Below are 8,072 nucleotides of genomic sequence, written 5' to 3'. Positions count from 1 at the left end.
ATGGTTTTGAATTATTTTCGCCACCATCCCGTAAGTTTGAAAGGATTTCAAAATCAAAAGTTAAAAAAATATGTTATATGCATGCTTTATTAGTTGACTATTACTGCATAACAAATTACCCCGAAACACAGTGGCTTAAAACACGCACATTTATTATCTCACAGTTTCTGTAGTTCAGGGATCCCGGCACAGCTGGATGGACCCTCTGCATCAAGGTCTCTCTCTCGAGGCTGCAGTTGAGGAGTCGGCCAGGGCTGGGGTCTCATCTGAAGACTCAACTGCAGAAGGAACTCACCCATATGCCTCTTGGCAGGACTCTGTACTGCAAAGCTGCTGGACTCAGTTCCTTGCCAGGTGCCCTCCCTATCAGCACGAGAGTGTGAAATGAGCCAGAGAGAGAGAATGCCAGCAAATTTGAACATGGTCTTTTGTAACCTAACCATGGAAGTGACATCCCATCACTTTTGCCTTATTCTGTTTGTCAGAAGCAAGTCACTCAAGTCTTGGCCACACTCAAGGGGAGGGGATTCCACAAGAGTGTGAACGGTGGAAGGGGGGGACCACGGGAGGCCATCTAGAAGACTGTCCGTCACACACGGCAGTAAAAAATCACACACTGGACAGAGGTTGGAAGGACGCTTGGGTCAAAATGATGACTCTGACTCTTTTCGAGTTGGAGGATGAAGGTCTTGGCTCTTTCCTTTTAAAATGCTTCTGTAGTTTCTAAACTTCTGGTAAGGGGCGTGTATTACTGTGAAAGGCTGGTATTTGGTTTTATTGACTGCCCAGCGGGGAAGAGTCAGGCCCCGGCGTGGCCGTGCTCCCTGGGACCCATGGGGCCGACTGCAGGGCCCTGGGTGCAGGGTCAGGCTCAGGCGGGGTGGGGCATCCGAGCCCCACAGCTTCTAGACCCCAAGTTTGGGTCCTTTAAGACAGTCTTGAGTTTGGCATCTGGACCCAGAGGGAGGGGTAAACTGATACCAAGGAGCCAAGAACAGGAACTCTAGGTGGCCTCTGGACAGTCCTGGGTGCTCCCAGGGGACGACTGCAGAGGCTGCCTTTGGACCCTGATGCTCTCTCCTGGGGGACGAGGGGCTAATTCTCAGGAGACAGAGCCTGCTGTCTCGGACTCCCCGGCTGGACTCATGGCATCCCCTACACCCCAAGTCCAGGCCAGAGCACGGCGGCCCTGATCCAGCAGCTGCCCTGAGCTGAGTGGGCAGGTGGGAGTGGGGGTGGAGCCCTGGCTGGCCTCGTGGCCATGGGCCCTGGAGAGGAACGTCCCGTTGGGCCTAGGGCAGGAGCAGGGGAGCCCCTGGGCTTGGGGGAGGTCCAGGTAGTCTGACCCATCCCATGGCCTGACCTCCCAAGGGCACCTGCCTTGATGGCCCAGACTGCTTCACTTCCCCTGACCTGCTAATCGTCTGGCCTCTGAGCTGGTCTCCTTGCCTCACCGCTGGCCCTTCCCAACCCAGCATCCCCAGGGCTGTCAGCAGAACCTTCCCTTCACAACAGCTTTGCACAGGGATGGCCCTTCCCTGCTCTAACCCTGCCCGTGGCTCCCGTTATCTGGCCCTCGAGTCCCTCCAGCACCCGGCATTTCAGCCTCACCTGCGTGCCCCGTGCAAACCCCTGCTCTGGCTGAACCTCAACAGGCCGAACTCCTTCCCACCTCCCTTCCTTTCCCGCACTGCCCCTTCCCCTTTTCTCGTGGCTTCAAGGTCTCGTTCAAGCTCCCCCTCCCCAGAAGAAGCACTTTCTCTGGGGGTCTCTGCCGTGCAGTCTGGACCTCTGCCCCTCATCCAGGCTTTGGTCCTTCTGTCTGGAAAGGCCCCCTTTCCCTTTCTTTCTTGCATGACGATAATAGCTAATATGCCACGGGTTAGGTGCTTCCCGGGGACTCGGCACTGTTTAAGTGCCTTCTATGAATTATCTTATTTATTCCTCAAAGCAAGTGAGCTAGCTGCTCTAAATTTTTTAAGAGAAAGCTTGAATTTATTATTAATATTTTATTTCTTTATTTATTTTTTTAATTTATTTCTCTTCCCTTCTACCCCCCCACCCCCCAGTTGTCTGCTCTCTGTGTCCATTCGCTGTGTTCCTCTGTGTCCGCTCACATTCTTGTCAATGGCACCAGGAATCTGTGTCTCTTTTGGCTGTGTCATCTTGCTGCATCAGCTCTCTGTGTGTGCGGTGCCACTCCTGGGCAGGCTGCACTTTTTTTGCGCAGGGCAGCTCTCCTTACAGGGCGCACTCCTTGCTCATGGGGCTCCCCTGAGGGGGGACACCCCTGTGTGGCAGGGCACTCCTTGTGCACATCAGCACTGCACGTGGGCCAGCTCGCTACACAGGTCAGGAGGCCCCGGGTGTGAACCCTGGACCTCCCATGTGGTGGGCGGACGCTCTGCCTGTTGAGCCAAGTCTGCTTCCCTTATCATGCCCAATTAACACAGGAGGCACCTGAGGCTGCAAGCTGCTCAATAGCTGACCTGAGGTCGTAAGCTACAGCGCAGCAGGCTGCAGTCCCAGTCCACCCCGCACATCTCTGTGCTTGCAGCTGGCCTCGCAACTGACTTATTTCCCAATAAGACCAGAAGCGCTGAGAGACGCCTTAGACCTCCTGGTGACCCCGCGGCCTGGCTAGGTGCCTAGCACAGAGTGGGTGTGGGGTGTTGGTGGAGGAGAGTCTGCTGGGTGTGGGAGGATTGGGGACGTTTTGGAAAGGGATTTGGGACACATCTCCAGCTGCGGCCGAGCTTGGGGCCAGGAGGAGGAACCCCAGAGAGAGGCACAAGGTCCTTCTGCAAACGGGCCTCTTGGGGAGGACCTGCTCTGGCAGAAGGCGAGATTCAGACATCCAGCCTTGCCGCCCTCCTGCCCTGCTCAGCAGGGCCTGCGCCCTGGAGGGCAGGCTACCCTGGGAGAGTCTGATTTCCTCTTGACACTCCTGTCTCCAAAGAGCTTTTTTTAAAATAAATTAACTAATTATTTTTTAACCCCCCTCTTGGTGTTTGCACTCGCTGTCTGCTCTCTGCATCCGGTCATTATGCATTCTCTGCGTCTGCTTGTCTTTTCTTTAGGAGGCACCAGGAACCGAACCTGCGACTGCCCATGTGGGAGAGAGGCGCTCAATGGCTTGAATCACCTCAGCTCCCTGCTTTGCTGGGTGTCTCACTGTGTCTCCTCTTTGTGTCTCTTTGTCACATCATCTTCTTGCGTCGGTTCGCGTGCCTGCCCGTTGCCCCAGCTCTCTGTCTTGTTCATCTTCTCCAGGAGGCACCGGGAACAAAACCCAGGACCTCCCATGGGTACACGGGACCTCAGTCGCTGGAGCCACATCTGCTTCCCTCCAAGGATCTTAACAGTTTGTCTAGTTTTTTTTTACAAATGTCCCAGGGCCCCTGGGAACCGGAGTCTAGTCCAAGGCCCACTTATCCTTCACGTCCAGCTGCGTGACCTTGGACCTCAGGGTTTCGGAGCTGATGGGTGCATGTTTGAAAGGGGCCTTTCCCACGCCAGACACCCATCTGGCCTCTCATCCCAGCAATCCACTGAGGTACTCTGTGCTCTCCTTAATTTTTGCTGATTTAATTTAAATTCTGTATTTTAATATACAGCAATTTAAATAAATGATTCAGAACTGACGTGGTCTCCTAGGGCTGCCGTAACCGTGGCTAAAAACAGCAGGAATTTATTCCCTCACAGTTCTGGAGGCCCAAGTCTGGAACCAGGCTGACAGCAGGGTCGTGCCCCCCTGAAGTCTGGGGGGTGGGGGAGAAGCCCACCTTGCCTCTTCTGAGCCTCGGGGGGCTGCCTTCGGTCCTTGGTGCTCCGGCCTCTGCCTCGGTTGGTGCATGGCCCCCTTTCCTGGGCCTCTGGGAAAGGGGGTCTCCTCTTTCTATCAGGATGCCAGTCACTGGGTGCCAGGGTGGTCTCATCCCGAGATCTCTCACAAATTCCATCTGCAAAGAGCCTTGTGCCAGAGGAAATCATGTTCTGGGGCATAACATTTTGGGGCACACCACTCAACCCAGTACGGACGCTTTAAAGCTACAAAAGGGGTACCCCCCCGCCTCCCCTGTGTCTCAACCACCCTTTTCCCTTCCTGGAGTCAACTCAAACCACCCATCGTTTAATCCTTCCAGAGACGCCTGATGGACACAAACAAGCAAATGTGCAAAAATGTTATGCCCGTGCTGCCCCTCCGAATGGCGGCACACACTGCGCCTTGGCTTTTTCACCTGACAGTGTATCCATCCTCCATATGTGAAATGAGAGGAGCCCAGCGTGGGGAGGGCTGAGCTGGATGGGGAAGGCAGGCCTCTCTGCATACAAAGTCCATGCTCCTTCCCCAGTGCTCGCTCTCCCAGGGGGGAAGGTTCCCACCTCGGGAGGGGCTGGCCACTGGCCGCAGCCTCTTGGATGTGCCCATTCAGGGACCTTTCTTCAGTGGGTCCCGGGGAAGCTCTGATCGCCCTCCCTCTCTGTGCCAAGGGGGGGCAGGAAAGAACCAACCAAGAGCCTGGCCTGGCAGAGGGTTCGAGGACCCGAGAAAAAAGCGTTTTGTTCTCCCCCGCTGAAGCCTGGCAGAGGTTGGTCTGCCCGGCCCTGCTGGCTTTCTCTTTACTCTCTATAAGAGCAAAAATGTTTTCTCTTCCTGCCAAGACCCGATGGCAGCATGCGGGTCGCGGCAGCCCCCTCCGTGGGCCCGGCTCCCACGCCTCACCGCTTTCGGAAGCCCTGCTGCAGACGGGCAGCTGTGCCCACCCCTGCCAAGGCCCGGGGACCTGCCGCCCCGAGGATGTGCATCTGCTCCCATGCCTGCATCGAATTGCTGCTCTGGGAAGGAACGCTCTGTGCCCACGGTCTGGGCCAACGGGCCCGCCAGGGATTGGCACGGGAAGTGGGGGGGCCTGGGGAGCTGGCCAGCCTGGGATAATGAGGCAGTGCCATTGGTGGTTAAATGTGCATTTATGCTTCTCGCTACAAAGAGCTCCCTTTGCTGCCTTCCTGTCACCTGCTCTTCCCCGGCCTCGCCTTCTCTCAAAAACTCAGGCTGAAAAGGAGGCTGGGGGGCTGCTGTAGTTTCCGGGGCTGCCCGGCTCTCTGGGTGCCTGCTCGCTGCCCGGGCTGCCTAGCAGCAGTGGGGAGGAGCTGGGGAGGGGAGGCCCCCAGGAGCCCCGGGACCCGGGGAGCTGCTCGCTGATGACAGCTCTGGTGGAACTTCTCCCCCGAGCAGCCAGTGCCCAAAGCCACCATCCGCCTTTTCTGCCCCTAGAGCTGCGCTTCCAGGCAAGGCCCCCAGCGGCCCCGGCCCAGTGCTCACAGGAGCGTGCCCTGTGCCTGAGCTTCACATCTGTGCCCTAGGCACGCTAAGAGGATTTGACGAGGGTGAGGGGCACAGACAAAGTGGAGGGTGGGGGGCAGGCCGCACTGAGTCTCCATTGGGAGACGTTTCGCAGGAAGAGCAGAAGTAGAGGTGCTTGCTGGCGGTGGGGAGAGGCGAAGGCTTCGGGTTAGCTGGGGTCCACGCCTTTTGGGGGAGAAGCAAGTCCCCAAACATGGCTGGGAGACAAGGTGTGGGGCATCTCCCCCAAGGGCCTGTCCTAGCAAGGAGGGACAGCCAGCGCTCAGGGGCAGGGCCTGCACCCTGAGAACGGAGCGGCGAGATGCAAGTCAGAGCCCATGCCAAGAGGGCTGGGGGTGGCAGCTGCGGGGAAGGGGTGCAGGCCGGGGATTTCGACAGCAGCAGCAGGGAAAATGGTCAGGTGCTTGGAGGGGGCAAGAAGGAAGCTGCCAATTCTCCTCCCAGGGAAGCGCAGGAGGGCGGCTGGCCATGAGTTCCCCGGGGGCTGCTGGGGAAGGCAGGGGCTGCGCCTCCAGGGGCTCGGGGGCCAGGATGCCAGGTGCTAATGCGGAAGGGGGAGGGTGTTGGGAGCCCCTCCAGGATTCCCCCGCTCCCACACGCATTCTTCAGGGAGCTCAGACAAGAAGTGAGCAACCACCTGCTGCTTCGTGGAGAAAACGGGCTTGGCTCTCCTCCAGCCTCGGGTCTGCAGAGGTCTGCTGAGATCCGCTCAGCAGAAAGGTGGCAGAGCTGCAGCCAGGAGGCCCCTGACTGTGCGCCTCACGCCTGAGTCCCGCCTGCCTCGGAGCGCCACTGTGGTCTTCGTTCAGACGTGTCGTGGGGCCCTCCTGCCGCCTGCCCTGTCAGCCCTGATGGGCTTGATGCTGCGCCAGACCTCTGCGTCCCTTGGCATTCGACACCATGCTTGGCAGATACGAAACGCTCCGTGTGAGGATGGAGAATTTAATGAATCATCTGCAGCTTTCCAGGGCCATTTTGCAAGCATAGCTCACTAATCTTGGTCAGTCCTGGTTTGTACTGTGGGGGGTCCAACTGGACTGGTTTCCTGGACTGCTTCCTTCCCTTCCCTCCCTGTGTAAAAAGAGGTTTTTAAGCAAAGAGGACAAAAGGGGGAAAGAAAGGGATACCGGGGAGAAAAAGGCACTCTCGGGTCTCTAGCCAAGCCTGTCTTCATGTGAAAAGTAATGTTTTACACCATCCTTTGAGATTCATGCTTCACTGATAGGATTTCCTTCTTCCAGGTAAGGAGTAGTCTCTGCAGTACCTTCTTGAGGATTGTAACAGTGAGGTTAAGCTGCCACGCTTGCAGCCAAGATTTCATCCATGGAAGAAAACCAGAGAAGGGAATGATCTGACTTCTGGGGGTTTGAAGGTGACTTGCGGGGTCAAGGACCCAGGGCCCAGTGACTTGATCAAAGAAGGAGGAGGTTGAGTGAGGTAGCCGGCAGTCCCATCTTTCCCATCTCTTTGACAGGGAGGCAGGTTCTAGCGTCAGCAAGAGCTTGAGAACATGATGCCTTTGTAACATTTATTGAAAACCTACTTTGTGACCGTAAAGATGGAAAAGACAGTCCTTTCCCTCAAGGAACTAACAGTCTTGTGGTACAAGAAAAAATACAAGGGAGCTCTGTCACATTCCCCAATGGAACAACAATAATCCCCCCAAGTGCAATGGCAAAAACCAACAAGGAAGGACAGTCCAATAATGAGCCCTTGATACTGATGACTACACTTATGAGGCTGTATGCCTGAAATATGAACTAGGCCTAGAGCTGCAGGGTGCCTAAGAGTTACCTCCTGAAGCCTCCATGTTACTCAAATGTGGCCACTCTCTAAGCCAAACTCAGCATATAAAGGGATTACCTTCTCCCCAGCATGGGACATAACTCCTGGGGATGAGCCTCCCTAGTACTAAGGGATTACTACCAATCACTAACTGGTGATGAAACTAGAAAGAGACCTTGAATAAAAAGGTCAACTCAGACCAGGAAAATATCCCACCTACAGATTGGATCAAGTATTAAAAACTGCCTTTTGACCTTGAATGAAACAGGGAAGTGGCAAAGACAAATGAGTATATATGTCTAAGAGTCTTCCAAAAAGTGTCGGGAGGTCATCAGAGGGGTCACACTTACGCATACCTCAGCAGGACCCCAGAGAGAGCCAAAATAGATACAACCCTAGGTGCTGGTTCTCCTGAAGCTACGGACATCCACTGGGTATATGGTCATGGCAGATGGATTTGGAGTTCTGTGCCATGTCAGAGGGCCCTACTTTGGAATTTGTGTTCCTGAGTGTGATGGAGTTGGACTCAGATGTGACCTTCCTACACATGTCACTTTTACTGAACTTGTGGTTGGTGCTATGGATGGTGCATACTCAGGGGACTTGAATCTCTGGACTGCCCATGTGCCAGCTGGGCCCTGAGCCTCAGCAGAGTTGTGACTCCTACTCTCTGGTTCACTGGACTTACCCAGGTCACCTAACAGGGAGGTGAAGATGGTCAAACACCATACCAGGGAATCAAGAGTGCCAGTAACTGCAAGCAGAGGAATTGCATCCATCATCCATGTGGAATCTAAGCCCCCTCTTGATCTAGAAGTGGAGAGGACATCACCATCCCAGGGTCCACAGAATGGAGGAATAAAATATGGATTGGAGTGGACTTACTAATATACTACTATAAAACTATTGTGACTGGTAA

This window comes from Dasypus novemcinctus, chromosome 3 (genome assembly GCF_030445035.2).
Source record: "Dasypus novemcinctus isolate mDasNov1 chromosome 3, mDasNov1.1.hap2, whole genome shotgun sequence".
Taxonomy (NCBI): Eukaryota; Metazoa; Chordata; class Mammalia; order Cingulata; family Dasypodidae; genus Dasypus; species Dasypus novemcinctus.
This window is presented reverse-complemented; position numbering follows the sequence as displayed.